General features: G+C 39.9%; 1 protein-coding gene across 2 annotated transcripts in view; it reads left to right on the forward strand.

The window, feature by feature from the left end:
• Window positions 1-14,655: 14,655 nt before the first annotated feature.
• znf385c (zinc finger protein 385C) overlaps window positions 14,656-24,911 on the forward strand; it is a 124,473-nt gene continuing 114,217 nt past the window's right edge. The window contains exon 1 of one of the 2 annotated variants that reach the window (XM_042394030.1): window positions 14,656-14,753. The gene's annotated coding sequence lies outside the window, so the exon portion shown is untranslated. The remainder of the gene's footprint in view (window positions 14,754-24,911) is intronic. The other variant, XM_042394032.1, reaches the window with a different exon arrangement.

A 24,911-nucleotide genomic window follows, 5' to 3' on the forward strand; every position in this document is an offset into this window, starting at 1 on the left:
TTATTTACTCTTTTCTGTGCTGATCACCGTAGGAAGATTGAGGGTGGCCTTGTTTGCAATGCGGATTTGTGTGTGTGTGGGCTGGGGAGCCTTGCACTTTGAGCAAAAAAGTAGAAATGAAAAAATTATTTAATTGAATCAATCAGCCGACTTGCAAAAAAATGTATCAACAACACTTTGATAGTTGATTATGTTGATTCAAGTCATTTATCATGTAAAAAAACAGTTCCCCAAAAATTAATATTTGCTGTGTTTCTGTTTTATATCATTGTAAATTGAATCTGGATGTCAGGCTGTTGGTTAGACAAAAATTTTAGGTTGGGTTTAGGGAACTTGCAATGGGTATTTTTCTCTATTTACTTACATTTTATGAATTAATTAATTGCAAATATATTTGGCAGATGATTCAAAAATATAAATAATTGTTTGTTGCAGGTCCACAAGCTGCAACAAACCTGCTTACTTGCTGTCACTGTGCATGAGTGCTTAATGCATAAACTGTAAATGTGTGTACAGTTGTGTTTGAGAGAGAGTGTGTGTGACAGAGGGGTGAGTCTATATTCTCAGGGCAAGGCCAGGGGGGGATTTCGTGGGATGAAATAATTGTGCACACAAGAGGAGCCCAAAAAGCATTTGACTAAAACAGGCTATCCCCGAGGTTGCTGCTGAAGGTATCGTTTATACCATGAAAACCTCAACAGTATGATGCAGTCAAGGCTTAGACATGCAGACTCTGTTATTTCCAATTTTTAAAAAAGAAATGAATGACAAAAGTAAACATGACTACAGCTGCCTGAAAAGTGTTTCAGAAAATTCTGCATGTGACAGAAAGAGGGTAATACTGAAAATAGAATGAGGGGGCAGAAAGGAGAGGGTACAAAAATGTTGATTATTGAAGGAAGAATAAGGAGAGACAGATTAAGGCAGAGGGGAGGAGAGCTGTGAATACTTTCACAGACAGTAAAAAAAGTGGGAGGTTGAATTAGTGAGGAAGAACAGCAGCATATGTCCTGGAGGAGGAATACTGCCATACAAAAGTGAAGTCGTTGATTATCTGCAACCTTGCAAGGACACTGGACAGAATCCCAGAGATCTGATGTAAACAGAAAGAGACAACAACAACACAACAGTCTCACAGGGCTGGTTGATACACACCATTACAATCCCAGAGTAGCACAGTCAAACCTAGAAAAAGCCTTGTTTCTGTGTACTAGTTGGAGCCAGAGATAAGTAGAGGGCTCATATGGCATAAAAAGATTTCTACAGATTTATGAGGCTCTGGCACAGTGAAGTATTGATCTTTCACCCCCATATGAACCAGTCAAAGGAGAGTGGATGCAACTGCAAACCTCAGAATGGCTTACATACATTTTACATTTTGGGTGCGTAGGTTGTGTTCGTTTTCCAGAGTGACTTACTGTAACCAGAGACTAAGACATTATTAGAATTGCTGTGAGCAAAGGCAGCTATAGAAGGTCAAGGCACCTCAATATCAAGAGTGGAATCCTAGAAAATAAAAAGGAAATACTAGAAGTGTTCACAGCAAGGTCTGAAGATCTTCCTGAATAATAAGGACATTATATCTCAACACATACAAATTCAAATAACCTTTATCTGGGTGGCAGCAAAGGTCTACAACAGATATCACGGGGGATGAGTATAAATGTTTGTTTTTAATTGGGAAGGATATGGCTAGTGGTTTTCTATATTTTGTCAACAAATCTCATGCGCAGAGCCAAACCACCAATGAATTGATCCTACTCACAAGTATTGTGTGTGTATCCAAAGCCTGATATATATCTTATACGATAGACCTCTGTTGTTGTTCAGACAGATAAACACATCAGTGAGCCACGGCATTGCACTGGGTGACATCTTCCTTTGCCATAAAGAGTTTTGGGTACATTAGTTTGTGAAGAAATGACTCCAAAGTCTAGTAACACTGATCACATTACATCTATATATCTATATATATATATATGATCTCTGGAGGGTAGTTCTGTGTAGACCCCACTGTGCATGTGTGGGAACATACAGTTGTAAATTTCTCAAAGAACTTCAACACAAAGTCAAACGGTTGTGATATGTAATTTTAATGTTTTAATATTTTTTTTAACAATGGAGGTCTACAGCACAGAGGAATAAGATTTGTCAGGCTTTGGATACACACACAATACTTGTACAACACAAACTCTAGCTCCTTATCCAACATGGACAATAAGCTATTTTAAAATGAAATAGCATTTTTGGTTGGACCGCAGGGACCAGCCCTATAAGTGCAAATGTCTGTCCCTGACTGAGTGAGTCACTGACTGAGTGATGAAGTTACACCATTGGTCAGTAACTTCATTACTCGCCTTGGCCAAGTGTCGCCACGTGTCACCTCTTTCTGTATTTATGATTCAGTTCAATTCAATTGTATTTATATAGTGCCAAATCACAGCAGAGGTTATCTCAGGACACTTTTCACATAATTTACAGAAACCCAACATTCCCACATAAGCAAGCACTTGGCGACAGCAGCAAGGAAAAACTCCCCTTTAACAGGAAGAAAACTCAAGCAGAACCAGGCTCTAGGTGGGCGGACATTCGCCTTGACCGGTTGGATTGAGAGAGAAAGAGGGAGGGGAGAGGGAAGAGAGAGAGAGAGAGAAGCAAAGCAACAACAACAATAACAATAATAATAATAATCGAAATATGACTAATAATAATAGCAGTAGCGGTGGGCGTCAAGCTGGACAGCAGTCGATCCACAGCCAAAGGTTTTATACTTGCAAGACGAGAAAGCACAAAACTACAGGGAAGATGCCAAGTTAGTAACATGGATTAATGGTACATGAAGGCGTACAGATGGAGAGGGGAGGGAGGAAAGAGGAGCTCAGTGCATCATGGGAAGTCCCCCTTACAGTCTAGTCCTATAGCAGTATAACGAGGAGCCTGGGCTGACCTTAACAATAAGGTTTTTCAAAAAGGAAAGTTTTAAGCCTACTCTGTATCCGTTGTTTCAAATTAAAAGCCCTCTGGCGTTTCATACACAGTCCAGCCATATTCTAGGTTTTGACCTGGTCTTGTTCTCATAACATTAGCCACCTCTACATTGCGATACACGCTGTTTCTTTATATCCATGTCCTCTGTGGATCATCAGCTTGTTGGTGAGGATGCAAATTTTGGAACATGCAGCTTAAGCCTCAGTCATTTAGCACAATATCATGAATGTAGTCATGAAGAACATATAAAAGAGCCTTTTATAGGATCCTCATCTTAAAACGAGTAAGCAAGAAAAATGAAAACTCAGCCTGAGACAGCATTTTCAACAAACTCACGTAGCTAAAGTTTGCTTAATTAGCTCAGAGCTGATAAAATCTGCCAGCGACAGTTGTCATTTCAGATGACAAAGTCGAGCTGTTTAGAAAGAAGGCTCCTTTTGTCTTTGTCATCTGCCATTGTTTCAAAAAGTTAGTAAGAAAAGGTAAATCTACCACCACTATCATTGTAAACTACATGTGTGCCATGCAAGAACAAAAATCTTGTCAGCTGTAGCAACAGTAACTAAGGGTCCGGACGCAGCTTAGAGAAAAGGTCATTTGATGATTAGAGACCACTCTTTTATGTACCACCTCATCATCATCGTCACCATCATCAACATCACGACCAACAAAAACAACAGCAGCAACAACAGCAAAATAACAAATAGAGCCATCGATCACGCTCGGAGAGCTGCAGGTCATGGGCTGCAGCTTTGCCTAATAGAGGCACTACATTAACTGGTGGAGAGTTTTGACAGATCCAATTACAATGAGCTCCACACCTCTGCCACTGCCCTGCCCTCCAGGCGACCCTCAGACAAGCAGTGGTAAGGTGGCATGGCATCCACACCACTCCAGCTCATCCATGGCCTCACTCATGGGGAACTGCACAAGTACGTACATGCAATAGTAATTAATGCCAAACATTCATTGTTGCTTCTGTTGTTTTTCTTGGCTTTGGATATCCTCATAAAATTTATCATACAGTGTTCGTATACAGTATGTTGGTAGAAAACACATGTTTCCACACTGAATACTTTTCATGCTGCCACCACACCCCCCAGTTGTCCGCATCCCTCAAAATGTCTATTCCTGTCTTTGGTGAAGCTGCTTTTCTCTCGTCTATCCACAAATGTCCAAATGATAGGTTTTGTGTCTAAGGAGAAAAGGGAGTCATGCTTCACAAGATGAAGCACAGCAAAACATCTGACTACTGCCAAGGAGGGGAAACAAAGCAGCCTCATTTTTGCAAAATCTATTCTTTTGTCCCCATCTGAGGCCTGCTTTCATTGTGTACCCTTCACTCTTCCTCCAGCCGCAGTCCTCCCTCTCAATTATTCCTGAGAAACAACGTTGTCAATCTTTTCCCTTTCAATAGCTAATGTTCTATCAGCTGTTGAAAGTCATTTTTAGTCGCAGTAGGAGGGCAGTGCCAGACTGACAGCGTTGACTCACATATCCATTGTTAAGAGAGAGACAACAGTGAGTAAACCAAGGTAAATTAGCCTGAATGGATCCAGGAGTCATTTTTTTTATCTGGACCATTCAATTATGTTTTTGTGTGCATCATTTCCCTGTTTTTTTTCTGCTTTACCACACAATGTGTGCACATGTGTACTTTTGCAGTCACATTCATCGCAGAACACGTGGTATGGTTGAAGCATGAATCAATACGTCTTGTCAGTGTGAATACTAGAAGAAAACATACAAGGCCATGAGAAATGGTGTTTTCAGTCTGTTGCGTGGCCTTGACACTCCTGATGTTTTCTGTGAAGAGGGTAAGTTGTCTATTTTCAGGTGTCATATTGTACCTGTATTTCTCACATTTTGTTATGCTTTCCGCTTTTCAGTCTCAAGACAGCCTGCACATGCCATCTGAACAGCTTTTCTTTGACTTTCTCAAAAGGAAATCTTTGAGAAAATGGAACCTCTGTCACAAGTGCATTGAAAGATGATGAGTTGTCCAAATACTGTTGAGCAAGAATTGTGTGTGAATGATTTTCTTCCCGTTTTTTTTTTTTTTTTTTTTCGCTGATGCGAGCTATCAAACCCCTCATGCAGGCCTTTGATGTAGCTCTCCATTGTCTTGCAGAGCTGCAGGAAATTGAAAGGGAAGATCAGGGGAGTGAAGGGGGAGTAGAGGTGGAGGACGGGAGTGACGCGCAGCACGTCAGGGTTTTCTGGGACACAGCACACGGAAATGAACTAGCCTTGCATGACCTGCGGGAGCTCGCTCTCAAAATGTGAGGATATATGGGGCAGAGACACAAGAACAGTTGTTTTAGAAAACACAAGAGATCAAATAAGTGATTTTTTTTTTTTATTCACAAAAAAAAAAAAAAAGTCTTGGGGAAGAAATCCGGGTTTAATATTTCTGTAACATCCTTCCAAGCCCACGTCGTCTCTCACTACTGCATCCAAAGCTTTATTCTAATTCAGAGAAAACATTAAACCTTTGGAGAATTACACAAAACACACCCGCTCAGCCTTAAAAGAGCATCTGTCCCTCGAGTGTTAAGAGTAAAGTTTTAATGGAACCAAAAATTGATTTGAAGCTGTCTGTGACATGAGCGAAGGAGAAAATCTTCCTTTTTTTTCACTGGCTGTTATTCTCCTCCACACTATAAGTGCTTTCTATGTCTGTCAATGAACACACATTTTCACATATTTCTTCCTGTGCTGATAAATTATAATGACAGTATGAACCGGCTGTTTCAGGTTGGGGAATACAAAATGGTTTTAGGCAAGGTTAATAAGTCCATTTCTGCTCTTTTGTGAGACCTGTAAAGTGGAATTAGCATTTTATTTCAACATGGCCGTTGCATATTTTTGTGAATATATTTGAATATTTCAACCATATTTCAAGACGTGATTAATAGAAGTCATCCATTAGAGGCTGTAAATACTGAAAATTACAAATCGCATAGTTTTCCTCTTGTTTTTATAGGTAGTATATTTCATTAGCCTGTTCAACTGGAGATGAAATTTCTGTCCTAATTACTGTTAGTATAGGCTAATCAGCACAGGAATGAGAGCAATTTCATTTGAATTTATGTAGCAGAGCTTTTACCTCGTGAGTCTAGGTTGTTTAAATAGAGAACATGAGGGAGATGAATACAGAGGACAATGGCAGCAGTTAGTTATATTAAAATGACAGATGCTCAGGTAGTGTAGAGAAGGAGTGGGAAGTGTGATGTGCAACGTGGCAGGTCAGACCCTGGAAAGTGGGTTTGCTCTGGCGGGAAATGGCTATTTACGTAGCTGAAAATGGAGTGGGCCTTTCTGACATTTTCATAGCCCTGCAGGCAAGAGTAACCTTCAACAGAAAACAGAACGATTAAAGAAAAGGGAGGGGGAGAGGCAGAGCAAGAGGTGGGGCAGAAAGGAGGGGGAAGTGATTGTATGGGAAAACTGAAAAATGATTGGAAACTGAGTTTAAGAGAAGAGACAGGAGAGAGAAATAAAGATGGGTAGAAATAGACAAAAATGGTTTGTAGGTCACGGCAAGGTGTGAGAGGAGAATGACGGCCTTACTGTGACAGGAAGAAAAGAAAGGGAATAATGGAGCGAAATGCTGGAGAAGGTTAACAAAATACTTACATCTCATCCACAGGAACACAATAAACAACATACTGTATTTCAGCCTTTTAAGAACAGCTTCACACCTTGTTGCAACTCTTAATCACTGCTATCAAGCCATGCAAATCATTCAACCTTGAAATGTCTACTGATGTGACGAGTCAGACAAATTATGCATGTATAAATCATAATAGCCTTGCACAACAGCCTCAATTAATATTTCAGTCTTCAATAAACTTGACATGATAATGTGTACCATAAAGTGTCCCCTTCCCTGTTATTGTCTTGTGTGAGTGAACAAGTGAATGCAACCAGTTATCTCCATCAATTACTTGCGTCACTGGGCTGTACCACAATTTTCAATCACAGGTGCAGTCAAGGATTGCATATTTCTGTGGCACAAAATGAAAATGAAAGATATAATAATAAAACAAGGTGAGACAGGGAATCTTTAGGTGTGTCTCAAACAAAACAATAAAAGCAACATTGAGGTATAAGTTATGACCGGTTTTCTATCTTTCACTCCCTCTAGAAACAATATTAAAAGCAACAATAAACAATATTATATAAATAAAATCAACTGGGTAGATGCAAGCTGCCACTCTCTGTATTCAATGTTTATTCATATTTAAGCTCTCAGAACCAAATGCATTCTCTATACCTGCTTATTCCCTCTCAGGGACATGAAAGTTGGTTTTATATCCCAGCATTCATTGGATGAAAAACAGGATAACACCCTGGGCAGGTTGTTTGTCCATCACAGGACCACCACAAATAGACACATTTCACACTTACACCTACAGGCAATTTAGAGTTTCCACCTAATTGGACCTGCATGTCCTCAAACTGTGGGAGGAAACCAAAGCATGAATATGCATATGTGTAAAAATGAGGGCAAACTCCAGTCAGAAAGAACCAAAATATTGTAGTTCTATTAAATGATATGAATTGCAATTAAAGCCTTTGCATATTCTGTAGGCTTTCTCTCTCTCGTACCTCTCCTCTGCTGATACAATACCTAGTTTCCTGATGAAAATGTTTAACAATTATTACTGTACTATAATATACTGCACGTGGCTATGTTGCTTATCAGGTGGTCATCGCACAGGGAGAATTCAGGGAAAGCTGTGTGAGAAAATAAATTATTTCCATGTGATTGTGTTGCCAAGGAGGGCTGATTATATCAGTAGATGCTACTAATAGACCCTGATTATGAGCAGTTTCATTTCCTACAAATGATTCCTTTGCTGAGCCACGAGGAGTGAGAGAGTATATTATTTTTCTTGTATCCACTGTCTTTCTTTCATAGCATAACAATGACGCCATATTGAGAGACTTGTTAAAGACACACATTCAACTAATCTTTGCACTTTCTCTCCTATAAATCCGGCTCTCTCGTGTAATTAAGTGAGGCTGAAGGTTCATGAGCTCTAACTGTTTCATTACTTTTGAATAGGCGAAGCTGTGCTGATATGAGTGAGAATGAGATATCAATACGTCTATTGTTACTTCAGTCTTCATTCATTTTATTCTACCATTCACCTCATACTTCTCCTTCAGTATCCTCTCAAGGCTATGCAGAGATAGAAAACAGTTTTACGTGATTATAATTTGGTGAATTGCAGCGGCAAAGCTTTGGTTTATTTAAAGCCCTATAACCAGGTGTGCAAAATATGAAATATCAAGAACAACCATTTCCTGTTTGATTGGGATAAATATACATGTATCATCATATTGAAATCAATATACAGTGATCTAATAAAGACGGGGCACAAATACAAGCTTTTGGTGGTTTATTGCTCAACAGGGAAGGCTTTTTCCTCTCAGTGCTGCAGAAAGCAACAGACAAGAGGTGTGAGGATGGCTCCTGCATGTCACTTTGACAATTAATCCTGCTGAGACCCGGTAGGCAATCATCTATGATAATGTAGGTTCAAGAGTAAAAAAAGCCTCAGTTTCAACACAGTGAAGTGTTTTTCTGGACTCTCAGGCAGGGACACTGCCGAGACCCAACAGATGAGAAATTCTTTGCTGCATTTAAATTATTACTCTCAGCAGACTGTGTACAATAAACTATTTTTAGAGGTTGCACATAGAAATATGCTCACATAAGTTATACATGCCAGAGGGTCAGCCTCCTGGTAAACTGACAGTGGTTCAACTCAGCGGCAGAGTCCTCTATGTAAAAGGTGTGGGAATAGGCATTTCCACTTATTAATATGTATAACTTTTTCTTCCTCGTCCTCCCTGTGGAATAAAAATCTGATGGTGTGAGAGCTGGGAGGCTTTGTTCCTCAACTGGTGCTGTGTCTCCCTCACTGGGATAAATGCCATGAAAGTCACCAACAGCCCTGGGAGGTTAATTGCTAAGTTATAACAAGACAAGACTGTTAGGTTATGGATGTTGTTAGCGTATGGCTTAAGTTACTTCGGTTATAGCTAAAGACCCTCCTGCTGTATGCCAAGTTTGTCATTTAATACCACCATATTAATATCCCTTTTGATTTGTAATATTCTAGCAGCTGCAAGTCACAACAAGTGCTGAGGAAGTTTTTAGTCATGAGTCATTTTAATCACAATGTGACCCTCATCGGATGTGTGAAGGTTTGCAGTGTGCATACTAATCCAATCAGTGCACATTTTGATTGGTCTTCAAAGATTTAATCAAGTGATTTCAATTGCACTCGTTCCAAAACATCGTTGAGTTCGAGAAAGGTGCTCATCACAAATTCATAACGTGACATTTCAGAAAAGTTGAGAGTTACTGTAAGTCTTTGTTTCCTCATGAACGACTTCATAAAATGTTAAGACTGAAACGTTTTTATTTGCGGGTACTATCCAGAAAAACTGAAGCTCTTTGTATTGAAATCACCAGCTAGTCGACAATAGCAACAATAACCAAGTGGCATTTTGTTCATCACTAAGGCAAGCAGTTCTTCAAAGATTTTTTTTCCTCAGAATATCTGTGTGATGGTAGTAAAATGTTGGCTAGAGCATTAACTTCAAGTTAAATCTTCATTTATCAAAACATCAATTGAAATGAAAATAAAATTCACACTGGCTGACCAATATTTGATTTTTACTACAAGGCCAACAATGGCCTAATATATCATATATCCCTATAACTAAGAATATGTAGATTTATCTATCTATATTATGCTGCTCTCTCCATCTTTAGCAGTGATTGTCAGTCACATATGAATCTGTCCCACTGCGAGAATCAGGAAAAGTGATTGAGCTTCGATGGGTGACCGAAGTCTGACTGACAGCGTCGTCTGTACTGCAGATTATCGAGCAATGTGTCTCTCTCAGGATGTCCATAAATGTCTGAGAAAACAGCCACACAGTGTCTTCTCTACTGAAAGTTATTAGTTGTGATGTGTCTTTGCCTTATATACCCTTACCTAAGTCAATGTGCTGCCCTCTAATTTGTATCAGCCATTTGCCATTAGTGCCTCAATGGCCGGCCAACATAATTAGTTCTATGGTCATCCCATTGGACCCTTCTAATTAGAAGCAACGCCGAGGGCAGGTGACCATAGACGGGGCAGCAGCAGCGTGCCCCCGCTGTGGAGAAACAGCGCAAGTAAACCATAACTCATGTTGCACTGGGTTATGGGATTTTAAGTGGCCTCCCATTTCTTTTATACAGGGCACATTAAATCTATGACTTATTTCAAAGGGAGCTCAGTGTCATTACAATGCAGCAGCTAGGTATACAACAGTCACATTGAAGTGGCACTTCAAAACCATGAAATATCACTGAGAAATGCCTTCATTCAGACGATTGAGAAATTGAGTGTCTAAAAAAAAAAAAAAGTTCCTTACAGTGAAGTGTTGCCAGTCTTTGAAAGCAAGGACATTTCATTATGAAAAGAAAAAAAAATGAATCCATACACACTGTCAAAAGAAAACACATAACACAGTATGAAATGATCCCTGAGTGGACTTTTGCTTTAAGAATGCATGAATGAATAAAATGAGCTTTGAAACTGGACTTTGTATTCCTGTCATACCTAAAGATGACATTTATACCTTAATGTGCAGCCTTTTTTAGAGCTACATAGTGTGTTGGAAAGTGACAGGTGTTATGGATGGTAAACACAAATGTCCATGAAAATCTAAAGGAAATGCAGACTGTAAATGGAACCACTCAGAGGAGTTTTCATGCATTGCACTCTTGTCAGCACCTTTTAACCTTTTTAAATTTCCATATTCTTTTTTTTTTCTTCTTTTTTTCTTCATACCCTTTGGCTGCACTCACGCTGGAGTTAATCAACTGCCTGAAGTACCATCGGTCTTTTACCCGCCCTCCTCTTGTTTTTCCTCGTTTCCGACTCCGCTCTCTCTCTGGTCCATCAAAGGCTCCATTTAAAGATGGGTTTTTAAAGTTCACGTTGGATGGACACAGCTTGCCACTTTGGTTGCCGTGGAAACCAGGTTGATGCATGGACAGGTTCTTGAGTGTGAGTGTGAGTTTGAGAGGCTACACAGGCCTGTCAAGATTTATGGATTGTACTGTACGGTTCAACATTGGCAATTTATCCACCAGGAGGAGAAAGACTTTACATTTGTATGCAGATACAAGAAGAAACATAAGTCCAGGCAAAAGATTCTGATATAAATCTCAATGACAGAATTTTATATATTGTTTCGTTATATTCTGATATGTAATTTTAAGGGAAACAGGCATCATTTAAAGGACCATGCCAGTGATTTTGGATGTTTAAATGGAATAACTACTATCCACTTACACCTTCTGATAGTGCCAGTGATTTCCCAAAACCTGCGGCTATATTTTATCTTTAGATTCAGTGCTTCACCTCACAAAACGTTCAAAATTATAACAAGTTTTAATGACATTCATGTCTTATAATTATTAGTATTCCCTGTTGAGTGTCCAAACATCATAGCTTATGAATGCGATGCTACGTTCCAGCTGAATGGAGAATCTCTGTCATCAGACTTTCATTTCAGCACATGAATGCACCACCAGGAAGGATTCACAGTTAGATCGCTCATTTTAATCATTTAATCATTTTAACACTATTAAAATGGTAAAATTAAGATTTTTTACAGGAAACCAGTGTGGACGTGTGTTTCATTATGAGGCGTTTCAAGTCTCTGTGAGTTGATTTTGATAGTATACCAAAATGAACAGAAACCAATGGTCCCCTGGAAGAAAGGGACAACTCTTAAAAAATTACACAACTGTCACTTCCATAAATTGGGAAATGACTGTGTCAGTAATAAGTTACTGTAAGCGCAAAGAATTTACTGAGCTGATTGTGCAAAACCTTTAATGCTTCTTTTATTATGAGTTCTCTTTATATTAGAGGGTGCTCTCTAATGATGACCACCAGACAAAGGTCACAGTTTATTCACCTCTAGTCTATAATCAGTACTGTCAGCACGAAAAGGGCAAGTTGCACCAACAGTGTGGTCTGGAACCTTATGTGAGGCAGGTGCATGCTGGTTTGATGGGGTGCAAGGTTTGGACAGTGACCTGTCAGATACCTCTTAAGGCTCTGAATTTGGCTTACATCCTGCCCTTTAGCCATTACCAGCAGCTCTGCGTGCAGGTGGAAGGGACTAGGACTTGCGCTTGGGGGAAACAAAATAAATTGCCATAATATGAGAAAGAAGCCATGCTGTTGGCACGTTTCTTCTGAAGGCAGAACACCAGTGTTAAAAATGATTTTTTTTAAAAATCTACAATTGATGGATTGAAGACATCTTATTTCGGAGATGGTTCTTTGTAGTGTTTGGTGTCAGTGGGTAGAGACAGCGGTGTAATGTTTCACTCACCGTGGTCCCCATGTTCTTGCCTGTGGGTTATTTTTGTGATCACTACTTGTTTGAGTGCCAGCACATTTGCATGAAGAAGGACATATCTAGTGCTCATAAATAGGAGAGCCAAAAGTATCCATCACCTGACTGTTGACAACCCCTTCTTTACATCTCTCTGTTTGAGTCACGCCACTGTAAAGGAGCCCAGTACACGTTATTCAGGGCAGTTGGCCTCTCTGATAATCACAACGTGCGTCTTGTAAGATTAGAATCAGTATGCAAGCCAGTAAGAAAACAGAATTTAATGGAACAAATGAACGATGAAAAGGCCCTAAAAGTGGTGAGTATTTAAATCACATCTTCAGCAAACTCAGCATACTAAACAATGTTTTCCTTGGATGAAAAGAACAAGGCTGGCACTGTGGGATGTTTATTGTTCCCGCAGTGACTATTTTGGAGTCTAGGAAACTGTTCAAATCTGCCAGAATAAACACCTCATCGAGTAGACTATACACTGTCTGTCACATTAGATTTTACCAATAGCAGTGACTTTTGAAGCAGATCAACAGCAGTATGGTGTCAAATGTTACGCTGACATTAACAGGCTGTGAGCTGCAGCCACATGAATGGAGATGAATTAAGAAACATCATTGGTTGACATTCATAGATGAAAATAATTGCTGATGAATCCTTGTGGTTCATTTTTTTAACCATTAATTTGTGGTGGCAAATATTAAAGCCATTAAAGTGACAGATATGATGGCATGAACAAACACAACAAATCCGCATAAAAGTCTGTCTGGAGAGAAAGAGAGAGATTTGTATCCCTTTGGTGCTAAAAAGGTAATAATATTCATTGTTAGTTAAAATCACAAGTGTAATGAACAGTTTTTGGACCTGTGGTCTGTTGATGCACCAGTGTGAACTGAGCAGAGTCAGAAATAGTGATGCCAGATGGGAAATGTTAAAGTATCATACCAGTGCCTTAAAATGATCATATTTTGAAGAAAATTATTGTACACAAGTCATAACCAAGAGAACAAATAGACCTAAGTGAGTTATTTCAGAAAACATGTATTTATTGAGACAAACGACTTTTTGACACCACCTACAAATCTAACCACATAGTTTAAAAGGGAGTGGAAGGGGTGTAGTCTTTTGGGACTACTCAAATAAAAATATCCCAACACTGAAAACAAAAGCATAGCTGTTCAATAAATAAATAAATAAATAAGACTTTTTTTTTTTTTTTTTTTTTTTTAACTTTTTTCACATGGATGTAGCAGTAAGCTCTCGCTAGTTCAAACTCTAGCGGGAGAACAACAGCCGTGCTCGTTCATCGTCACAACAAGCACAATTGGCTGGAAAGATGTCACTTGAGTAGAGATGTGTAAACACAGACGTAGGATTCATATTTTACAATTCTGATTGTATTAAAATGAGACAGCCTAGACCTGTTGTTCACAAACTCTTTCATATCAAGGACCCCTAAATTGACCCCCATTTGATAAAATGTTGTCCCAGGGTCCCCCATCTGATGAGATTTTTGCTTTTAAATGTTACAGAAAGTGTGTGAAACCCATGACCAAAGTAGTCATACATTCTGTCTCCTACTTATGGATGTAATTATAGTGAAAGTAAATGATTCCCCTTTTTGCTTGGGACGCCCTGGAACCTCCTCAAGCACCCCTGGGGGTCCCCGGACCCCACTCTGAGAACCTCTTACCAAGACTGATTACAACTACTAACACTAAATGACACAAAATGATCAAATTATTGTACATTATGGGACAATTATCGTACAGAGGGTAAAATGATCGCACAAATATGATAATTATTGTGTGTCTGGCAAACAGCAAAGACATCTGGTCAAATAGTTCAGAATGAAATTGATTTGCAGCTTTTGGGTTATAAAGTAGGCTAATTGGGTCGCCAGAAAAAAGAATTATTTATTTTCACTATAATTTCATAGGTAACAAAATGGCAGAGTATTTTGGTCATGGGTTTCATACACTTTCTGTAATAAAACATCTAAAAGCAAAAATCTTATCAGATGGGCTCTCTGGGACAAAATCTTATCAAATGGGGGTCTGTGGTCTAATTTGTGTCAGTTTAGGGGTCCTTGACGTGAAGAAGTGTGAGATCCACTGATGTAGGAAGTCCAGCTCTGCAGCCACATTTTACGCTTTATTATGAAGGGGCACTTCCAGTAGTATCCAGGCTGCTTGTGTCTGAGCTGACAAACCGCTGCACCGGAGAGCTCTGCTTTTTGCGTTGGCAGCCAGTCTTTACCAATCTGTTTCCACTGTTGCTGGGCACGGACGAGCACCGGGAAAGTCGGAAACGGAACGGGACCGGTAAGGCGAAGCGCTTTCCAAGGTTTTGATTTGGCTTGAAAATGAATGTGGATATAGTTTACAAGTGTACAGTTTTGCTGGGTTTTGACAGACTGGAGTAATTAAAACATGTGGTGCTGTAAAGTTTTATTTCGCTCATCGCTTTCGCTGGATTGGTGGATTAACTGTGTGGTTCAGATATAAAGACTAATTGCGCATCAGCAGCACCAGACGTCTAATCCCGCTTTTCCACACTTGTCGTCCCATAGGAACAATATAGGAACAATAGGCTACTGTAAAGTGTTTCATGAGTGAGAAAGATGTAAGTAAACTGATATCACAAATGAATAAATGAATAAAAAAAACAAGCAACACAGTAGAATAAATACAACAAAGTGGGATAGATCTTACATGGAGATGCTGATCATTGTAACATGGATTTAGGGATTTTCTTTTTGGACAAAGGTTGGATATCAAAATTTTATAGTCTGCTGCTAGTAGACATTGGCAACATTTCCTTTACTCATGTACTCCTCTGTACCAAACATTATACCCCCATCCCGATTTATGATCTTACTTAATAGTATTTTCCACTGAAAATGGTCAATAAGTTCCTTCTTGAGGACTCTGCCCTGCAGCCTATTGATATTACATTTTGTGTAATTATGGCAAATAGAATATTCACTTTCGCTCTAGAGGGAAATGACTTAAATGTGCTGACATTTTTTACAGACTTACAGTACATATGGAACTTATTAATGGAATTACAGTGACCTTATCAGACTTTGCAGTGTTTCTTTCACCATTAGCAGCAGGAGACTGAGGAGATAATATTACTTTGAGACATTCAGCTTTGCATTGATAATCACTGTCAAATGTCCCACTACATCGTTACGTACTACTGATGGGCATAAAGTTACATTTTTATAACTGATTGGACATTGCAAGGTTCATTGCCTTTGAAGTAGACAAACATTTTACTTTGCATGTAGGACATGTTTCCACAGAGTATTAATTCTGCACACACACACACACACACACACACACACACACACACGCACACACACTCTGAATCAGATATGGTCTACTGGGACCAATATTGACAGATTTAAAAGCCCTCTGCTCATGGAGGAATTCTTGAAGTTTGACATCAATGCTGGCAGTACTCTGTTGAAAAAAAAAACCCCATCCAGTAAGTACATTTTATAATCATAACTGTACAGAGAGAGGGATACGTGTTGGAATCAGCCAGGCTTCCTAAAGAAAGGATCATTGTGGAGCGTGTGAAACTGTCACTTCATTATATTGAATTTCTACTGAACACCTCTTTTGCTGCAGTCTCGGTGCTCAGTAGCTGTTCTAACAAGTGAGAGCTCTGATAAATCAAGTTAAATATCACAGGGTTGATTTAGAGAAATTGACATAATGCAGCTGCTCTGTACAGACTTTATTTATGGACGGCACCTTTTGAGTCGGCTTCTTCCGCTGAATGGCCCTTGCTGATAGATGCTGCTATCTGTCTTGCTGTTATGATGAAGCGCACTGGAAGTTTCTCATAGTCATTTGTGTTTTATTGTTTTGTATTGTTTGCTGCAGGGAATTTGGTATTTTGAGTGTTTTTTTAAAAATTTTTTTTATTTTTTTACCCATACTAGATGAAATAGAGGAACGGGAAATTGTGTTTAATGGCACACGTATTCGTAATGTTCAGTACAAGCTCTTTGGTTTCAGGGATACAGTATAGTAATTACAGTCTGTGAAGACATGCGGAACATAAATTAAAAAGTACAAATCCCATGTTGAAAACTTTGGCATCTCATGAGTTGTTGGCTGTTACATAAACCATACTAGTTAGGTTAACCCATGTACACAATTATGGTGAACGCAAATGAGAAACCAAAGACGGAAGAGCCTCCCATACCACTTAGATCTCCTGTTTTGGGGTATTATGGTTTCCCAGTAAATTATAACAACACTGAACAGTAGTGCAGATGAAAACCGTGTTTCGACATTCTCACAGAGAACGTGAAGTGGTCAAGCTTCGCTCTAATGTTCTTTAGAGCTAATGCTCACTGTAAGTTTGATCCATAGTGACGCACATATTTCCTTTTTTTACTGACTATATACCAAATGTTTGAGTACCTTAAATTTTTCGTGTATAACTAACACACCATACAACAAGCTTAACTCACTCACAAAGGTCACAGATTCTTCACAAGGGGGGCTGTTAACTGTCAAGTATTTTTTTCTTTGCATTTCTTGCATCATTAGCCAGAACATAAAGAAGAACCAGCCACACAATACAAAAAGGGTAACCTTGTATGTCTTTTGCCACCGCAGTGGAACACAAATAGTTGTTGTTTACAGAGTCTACAAGTGTATCATTGCTTCCTTATAGAGAAATGGACCAGCTAACTGTAGTTAGTAGTCACCTGTAAGTTCAAACTGTTTGTTTTGTAACTTGAAATTGGGTGGATTCTATTTGCAGGAGTGTGTAAATAGCACATATACATTAACAATTTCTACATTTTCCATTATACTGTCAAATGTAATCTCTCAGTAGTATAATATGTATAATATTTATGGTTTTCAGTTAATAGTTTCACTAAAGAATAATTTCAGTTCCTTTAGGAATTCAGTTTGTGTGTGACAGAGAGAGAGAGAGAGACGAGGAAGTGTTTGGTACTCATGATAAACCATGGTGAGTACAGAGGCCTGTACTATGAAGCAGGATTTGTGGTTAGTGAGGTAACTTCAGGTTTAATTCTGGGTTTTCAGGGTTACAACGATGATTCACTTCTTAACGGGGTATATCGCAATGGTAACTTATGCTGAACAGCTAACCTGCTCCGGAGCAGTTTAACTTCAGAGGATCAGATCACAACCTGTCAACACCCCGACTACTGACCAATCAGATCACTGGAAAAAAAGAGTCATCATTCCTACAGGATCCCGACATGGACAAAAGTTCAGAGTTTACAATAAAGTGACATGTAAAAATGAGCAATATATAATTTTATAGATCAGTGGAAACATTTTATTGTTCCAGGCTTTATATTTCCACTCTGCTTTTAAAACAGAGCTTCTAACAAACGGAGAGATCTTTAATGACACTAAACACATAATAATGGTTTTAGCTGCATTTTAATTGTGCAAAGTTTATTTTATACCCGGAGTGAAAGCTGACAGTGTGAATGATTTTACACTCTGATTCCATCGCTGCAGCTCAGAATAACTTGAGACAAATGTGTGATGATAATTGGAAATAAAAACAAAAGATTGTCTTTCATTAGAAAAATAATCCACACAGTGTTAATTGGCTCCCATGATTATAAATGTGACACTGCGGTCAGATAGACTTCATCAGTTATTGACTACTTTTCCACTCTGTGCTTTTATAACAGAAACAGTCTGGTATTACATTTAAGTTTTTTTATGTGACATATTCAGAATGGTTTCTTCATCATCCAACTAAATAGCAAAAAATACTCACTCAATACTTAAGCCATATATAATAACAACTATATGTATTTTAAGCTTAAGCCTACTTTTAATATTGGAAATTATATCTTCTTATTCTGTTGTGTGATCACAGGCTTGTTTACATTTCACTTTGTTGAATATGACTTTTTAATGTCCCTAAAACAGAAGTTTTCTGCAGGTACTTGGTATCACATGAAGTACTTCCATCGTAATTAACAATCTCGCCTCTTTCACATGAACTTGCTTGTAGCTGGAAAACCCAGAGTTGACTGAGCTAGTTGATAGCCAGCTTTGTAGTATTGGTTATATGGATGGCCAATGTTTGACTCAGTGAAGCCAACTAACGAAAAGATATCCTGGGTATATTGAACTTTCTTCTTAGTACAGGCCCCAGGTGAACTTATTATGTAAACACAATTATTTAACTAATTTCTGTACTTTAATTACAGCTGCGAGAATAACATCCAGGTTCTGTTAACCTTTCATCACTTTAAGTCTTTTGTTGAACCACCTCACTATTCCACCTACGTGCTGCTGCCACTGTAGATGACTACATGCACAGCAGTATGTTAGGAAATGTCCATGTTACAGCACAATTATGGCCCATTAGCCACTGGCCATTATTTTTTTTAAATAAATGGCAGGAAAAAATGTATCTCTAGTTTTCCTTATATGAAAAACATATTGAACCGCTACACAAAACCATATTGAACGGTGAGTTTTGCACACTGTTACACCTCGAGGAGATGTAGGTTGTATGTGTGTGTGTGTGTGTGAGTTGGTGGTATTGCTTAGGTTTAAATCATTTGTTGTTGGCAGCAGTGATGCAGAGTGGCGAGGGACAAACAGCTTGTCTGTCGCTATGTAATGTTAGTGGCGGATACTTGTGTTAACTTCCACTTCAGAAAGCCCACATTGAAACATGTCCTGGCAAAATGCAGTAAAGTGGCTTCATGTGCCTTGTAGTGCTCAATGCTGAAGGCACTTATTCATCTCACAGGGTTATTTGAGAGCGAGCATTAATGTTAGACGTGAGAGTGGTCACACTGAGGACCAGCACTTCTGCAGATACTGTCCACTTGGGTTATTGAAGGGATTAATTCTTTTTTGGAAACTGTTAGTGTTACTTTATGGAGAGGATGGCATTAGAGTGCACCGCACAAGGAGAAGGAAATGTAAACATTGTTACTTATTCAAGTTACTAGACTACAATTATGCGAAGAGAGACAGAAAGAGCATAATTTAACTTAAAAAGAGAAGCATCCCAGCCCACACATCTCGATGGAGTTAAGCCTGGAAGTGTCTTCATAGACATAACGTTGAGTTATGTTTATCACCACAATGTTATGACCACAATGCAGGGCGAAGCAGAGTGTCTCCCTCTTAGTGTCTTGACCTCAGAGCCTTCCAGCCTTCCCCTCCTCTCCCACAGATGGATTCAGGTTGTTTGGGCACCAGGCTGGCTCGTGGCTTACACGCATAACATGATGTATGCGCACAAATTTCCATGAATATGTATCTGTATGCTAACGATGTTACTGCCACTGTTTGTCAAGACTTTCTCCATAAATATACCCATGTGTAAGGCAGCCTTATTCAAACATACTTAACTGCTGTCTGTGTTTATCCTTTTAGAGCCGGATGCAGCTCTTTTTTTTAAAAAAAAAAATGCTTTTGCAGTGTTTTTCTGTCAGCCGTTTGCTCTTATATTGCTGCCTCTCACTTAATAATCTGTGATTTTGCTCATCTGCAGTTCAAATGGCCTCTCCTTATTTTGCTTCGACCTTTTGATCCTCCTCCTTACCGCTGTTATCTATGGTATCATCACCCGCTGAGCCAAGGTGACCAGCCCGTTCACACTGATCAAAACACACAGCTGGAGCCTGCAATGTCCAAGACTGAATTTAGAGACTTTTGGGATGTTTATTGACCTCTCTCTCTGTTTCTTTCTCTTTCACTCTGTGTGACTGCTACTCTTGATTTCATCCTAGCACAGTGACCTTCAGTTGGATTCCATGAAAAGTTTTGTGCTAAAACTGTGACGTACTCGCTGGCCGCTTTTCCAATTGCCAGGACAAACATACAGTTAATTCCCAATTAGCCAGGGGAAGCTTGGCACTGGAGGACATTGCTGTCCTGTCATGGCCTGGCAGAGCAGCACTGTCTTACTGCATGATAGCTGATAGTTGCTCATGTGAAGCACAAAAAAAAAAAAAATTCAAATGAGACAAAAACATTGTGGTTTTGCATGTTTTACAATATTTATAATGATTTATTGGAATTTTGTAAAATATGTAATTTGGAGAAATGATCATGAAAGGGACGAATAAATTCCCACATATCATATTTATGCAGATGTCATGTCACAAAAAAAGCTTGATAAATTATAATTTCCCTCACCACACCACACTCTAGGGGTTGAGTGACAGGCCAGTTAACATGATAGGTGAAATGAAAAGGAAAAATCTCTAAAAGGCATGAACACTGACACCTCTAGCAATGCTGTCTCTCTCTGCCAGAAGGAGCGATAGAGTGGTGGTGCCCTTCCACCCCCGAGCCCCTCCGCTGGCCAGAGTTGGTGCCCTGTGTGAGGCTGGAGGTGGCAAAGACAGGGTGGGGGTCAGAGATTCTGACAGCTGCACGGAGCCTGCCTCAGGGCATGCATGCTGGCCTTTTTCCCGTTGTGAGCCCCCTCCCTCCCCTAGCCCCCTGCCTGGCTTACTGGCATGCCCGACCAGAGGTGCTCAGCCTGGGGATAGACTCAGCAAAGGCTGTCTCACTCCTCGCTAGGGAGCTGGAGAACTGACACTGTTGACCCCAAGGGAGGCCAGGCTTAGGTTTCACTTTCTCCCTATCTGTTTCTCTATATAATCCCCCCTCTCCCATCCTCTCTTGACGCCTTTTTCACCTCAACCTCCCCTCTAAGCTCAGTGCCCAAACAGGAGGTGATCTGGCAGCAAGAAGTTAGAGCAGAGGCGAACAGGAGATGGCGGGTGAAGGGGAGGGGGGGTCAGGTTTTTCACCTACAGTAGAAGCAGAGGGCAGAATCCCCTCAGTGGCACGTTCAGAGTCTGTGTTGAGCTTCATCTGATCTCATTTGATTCGTTGTTATGAAGTTATTATCCTCATTAACAGAAAGCACCAGAAGCCTCACTGCTATGAGCCATAGATGCATGCACGCGCGCACTAGCACATGTGTAATGAGTCACGCGGACAGTGGCCCCAGTGTTAGAGCGGCGCATTCATTTACACAAACACATGCGCACACACAGTGGTGCGTTTATGCTGCTGAGCTGCTGGTGAGTGACGGTGCTTTGGGGTTGAACACTGGCTCAGTGTGTTGGGCCAGGTAAACCTCCTCAGCCACTCTGCACAACAACAAACACTAAATAGACCACTTGTTTGGGTCCAACTGCACTCTGCAGGAAGGGTGGCGGCTAAAATCATTTGATCAGAAATATTATTACAGGTTGCTTTCATGAATATGCAGATTGTGTGTGTGTGTGAGTGTGTAGGTCGGTCATAGGCTACTTTCAGAGACAAAGTTCAGACTTAAGACCAGGTAATTGGGGACAAAAGCTGTGTGAGAAAGCAGATTTTTGGGTCAGTGGTTAAGATTAGGGTTAGGTTAAGGGTTAGGGTTAGGCAAGTAGTGGTTATGTTTAGGGTTGGGGTAAATCTCCAGGAAATTAATGTAAGTCTAATGTACCCAAAATGGACCTAGGACAACATATGAGTGTGAGTGTGTGTGTGTGTGTGTGCTTTCTGGTATTAAGTTTTTTACATTTATTTATGTAGGGATGGTTTGATGAGTATGCATGGCCTCGCTTCACACACAGTTATTCATTCAGTTACACACATTCACACCTGGTAGCCGCCCAGTACAACCACAGTCTTTCACCAGAGTTCTGCTGAAACTGCCGTGGGTTAATTGCCTTGCTCAAGGGCATAATGGTCATCAATACTGACAGAAGGGAACGTGTTACTCGTTCGCTTTCCCTGCCAAGAATTATTTATAGCTGTAGAGAAGACTAGTTTTTCAGTCTCGATGGTGTGTGTTGAGCCCTTGTCCTCAGACTTTCCAATGTCAGAATTATGATACTGTAGCAACATTCATGAAGGCATTTCATGTGGTAAGGTTTGAAAGAAAGTTTACTTTACTGTGAAATCTCAGTCAGTGCTGCAGTGAAAAATAATACTGATTTTCTCACTGGCTATGTTTTGTTTTGGTGGCTAAATCTGAATGAATGAAATGCATTAGTTTAAGTAAAAGATATTTAGCTGCAAGGGATTACTCTGGGGCTAAATTTCAGAATCACCCTGCACTCTAAAAGATTTAAAAATCATAATATCATTTTGATGCCACAATACTTACTTTATCTGTTATTTCACGGTGGGGGAAAATTCTCAAGTGTAATCAGGTATGCTTAGGTTTGTCCTGACTTAACTTGTGGCCACTGTGGCCTACACATAATCTAGTATTTTACTAGTATAATAATAGTATATCATTTATATATAATAGTGTTATCTGGAGTCTCCCACTATGTCTTGCCCCATTTTTACACACTGAAAGGGATCTTTGCTGTCACTGGAAGTATACAGACATAGCTTGGAATAGAAGCAAAATAAACATGGCATACTGTAGCATAAATGTATGAGCAAGGAAGAGTAGCTTTTGAGGAAAATAATATCTGAAAAGACAAATTTTCAGCCACAGGCCAAAGATGTTTTGCTGTCACTGCTGTCACCCAAATATGAAATAGTTACAAATGATGAATATGTAACACTAGCAGCCATCAGGTAAGACTGGCGCCCCGGAGATATTTGGATAAGCATCTATTTGGATCAACATCTATTTTACATTCAGCTATCAGGGGGGGTCTTGGGGTGAAATTAACATTTTGTTCTAACTAGTGAGCCTTGTCATTTGATTACAGTGACAACTTTGTGTAAGAACATGTGCTATTTTTGAAATATTCTTGAAAAAAAAAAAAAAGCCCACATCTTTTCATAAGTGTGAAATGTTAACAGCTCTTATTTTCAAGTATTTGCTCTGAAAATGACATAATTAACAAGTTAGAAGAGCTTGTTGTTGTGCAGAAAAGCTTCTTACCTGTGTTAATAAACTGGATGTGTGATTTTTGTGTGTCACGCTCGGCTTCCACTTGATCTGAGTCTTCTTGATGAAGCACAGTGAGCTCAGGAGAAGACGATGCCTGACAGTTTTTTTTATTATTATTATTTTTGCATTTGAAAATTAAAGTAAAAAAAATAAGCTTTTTAACTTGAGCATCATTTATCTATTACAGTGCTTTCACTAATCTAACTACATAATCCGGCAGCGTGTGTGTGAACGAGAGACTGTGTTTCTGTGGGTTTTCTGCTTACATTATTACGCTCGTCCTTTGGGAGCAGCATCTGTTTTATCTCCTGCGCGGCAAACAGCTTCTCCTCTGGCTCCCACAGCTACAGATATCAGCTATCAGAGTCATTACCGCCCGCAGGAGGTGGTACCAAAGCTTCCTCCACCCCACCAAGTCACCAACCCCCACCTCCATCTCTCATTGATCAGGCTGGAAAGACATCAAATCCATGCTGATCACAGTAACCTCCACCGTCTGGAGGGCTGGATCTGTGGCACACACTCTTGTCTTACTGTGTCTCTTATTGAACCACGCTGGCTGTGAGGAGAGGAGGCTGAATATTGATGGGTGTGGCTCAGGTCACCCCAGATAGCCTGATAACATCAGTGATGCTGAAGATGGGCTCGTGATGCCACTATTGACGTAGCGACTGACTCAGAATTGTTTATATCATTCAGGTCTGGTTGTCTCCTTAGAATGAAGTGTGGCTTAGCAAACCTATCACTGGTGTCCTGGCCTTTGATTAAAAGTCAGATTATCAGTCTCTTACCATATGTTGACTAAGCAGCTCTAGGAAACTGAGCTTGTTTGTGCATCTAAATTCTTTCCACAGTCCTCGGTATGTTTTCACATTTTTCAGTTTATCTTTCTGCTTTCTTTATCTCCGTCCTCTCATTTATAGCTGAGGTGTTTTTCATTTCTGTGTTGCACAAGTGTGTGTGGGTGATGTGCCTTTGCACTCTGCTTGGGGCCTCTTATCATCTGTGTCAAACTGGTGGGCTGAGAGTGGATGAAGAAAGCAAGGCCACCTCTCTACTCTTCAAGATCCCACATTAACTCCACTTCCTCCGGTTTAAAATCCCTCTTAGCCCTGCAGCAGCAGCCGAGACACCAGCTCTTAACTCACACGGCTGACGCACACATTGACTCACTGATCCGCTAAATCACTTCTGTTAACTGCATTGATTCAGTGTGTCTCTCTCCATTCCTTACCTGTTTGGTGAGTCACTGCTTCTACAGTACATCCGGCATATCCTGAGTTGACTGGCAAAGTTGAATAAGGCCGCTTCTACCTGTGATTCATTGCACATATTTCACAGTTAAATTTGTTCATTTCACCTTTTGTTTGCCTGTCTGAGTTTTAAACAAAGTTGTGTTGAATGAGGCAGCAAAAGCTGAACCCACAAAGAGCTCCTTTTGTTCTACATTAGTAAACGGCTTGACTTTATCTCCCTCTAGCTCAGTTCAAGCCATCACAAACTCATACTGGCCTGACAGACCCTGTAATTGAACCATATATTTTTTTCCTCTCAGTAAAGAGAAGAAGGGGCAT

The sequence above is a fragment of the Thunnus maccoyii genome, chromosome 18 (assembly GCF_910596095.1).
Source record: "Thunnus maccoyii chromosome 18, fThuMac1.1, whole genome shotgun sequence".
Lineage (NCBI taxonomy): Eukaryota > Metazoa > Chordata > Actinopteri > Scombriformes > Scombridae > Thunnus > Thunnus maccoyii.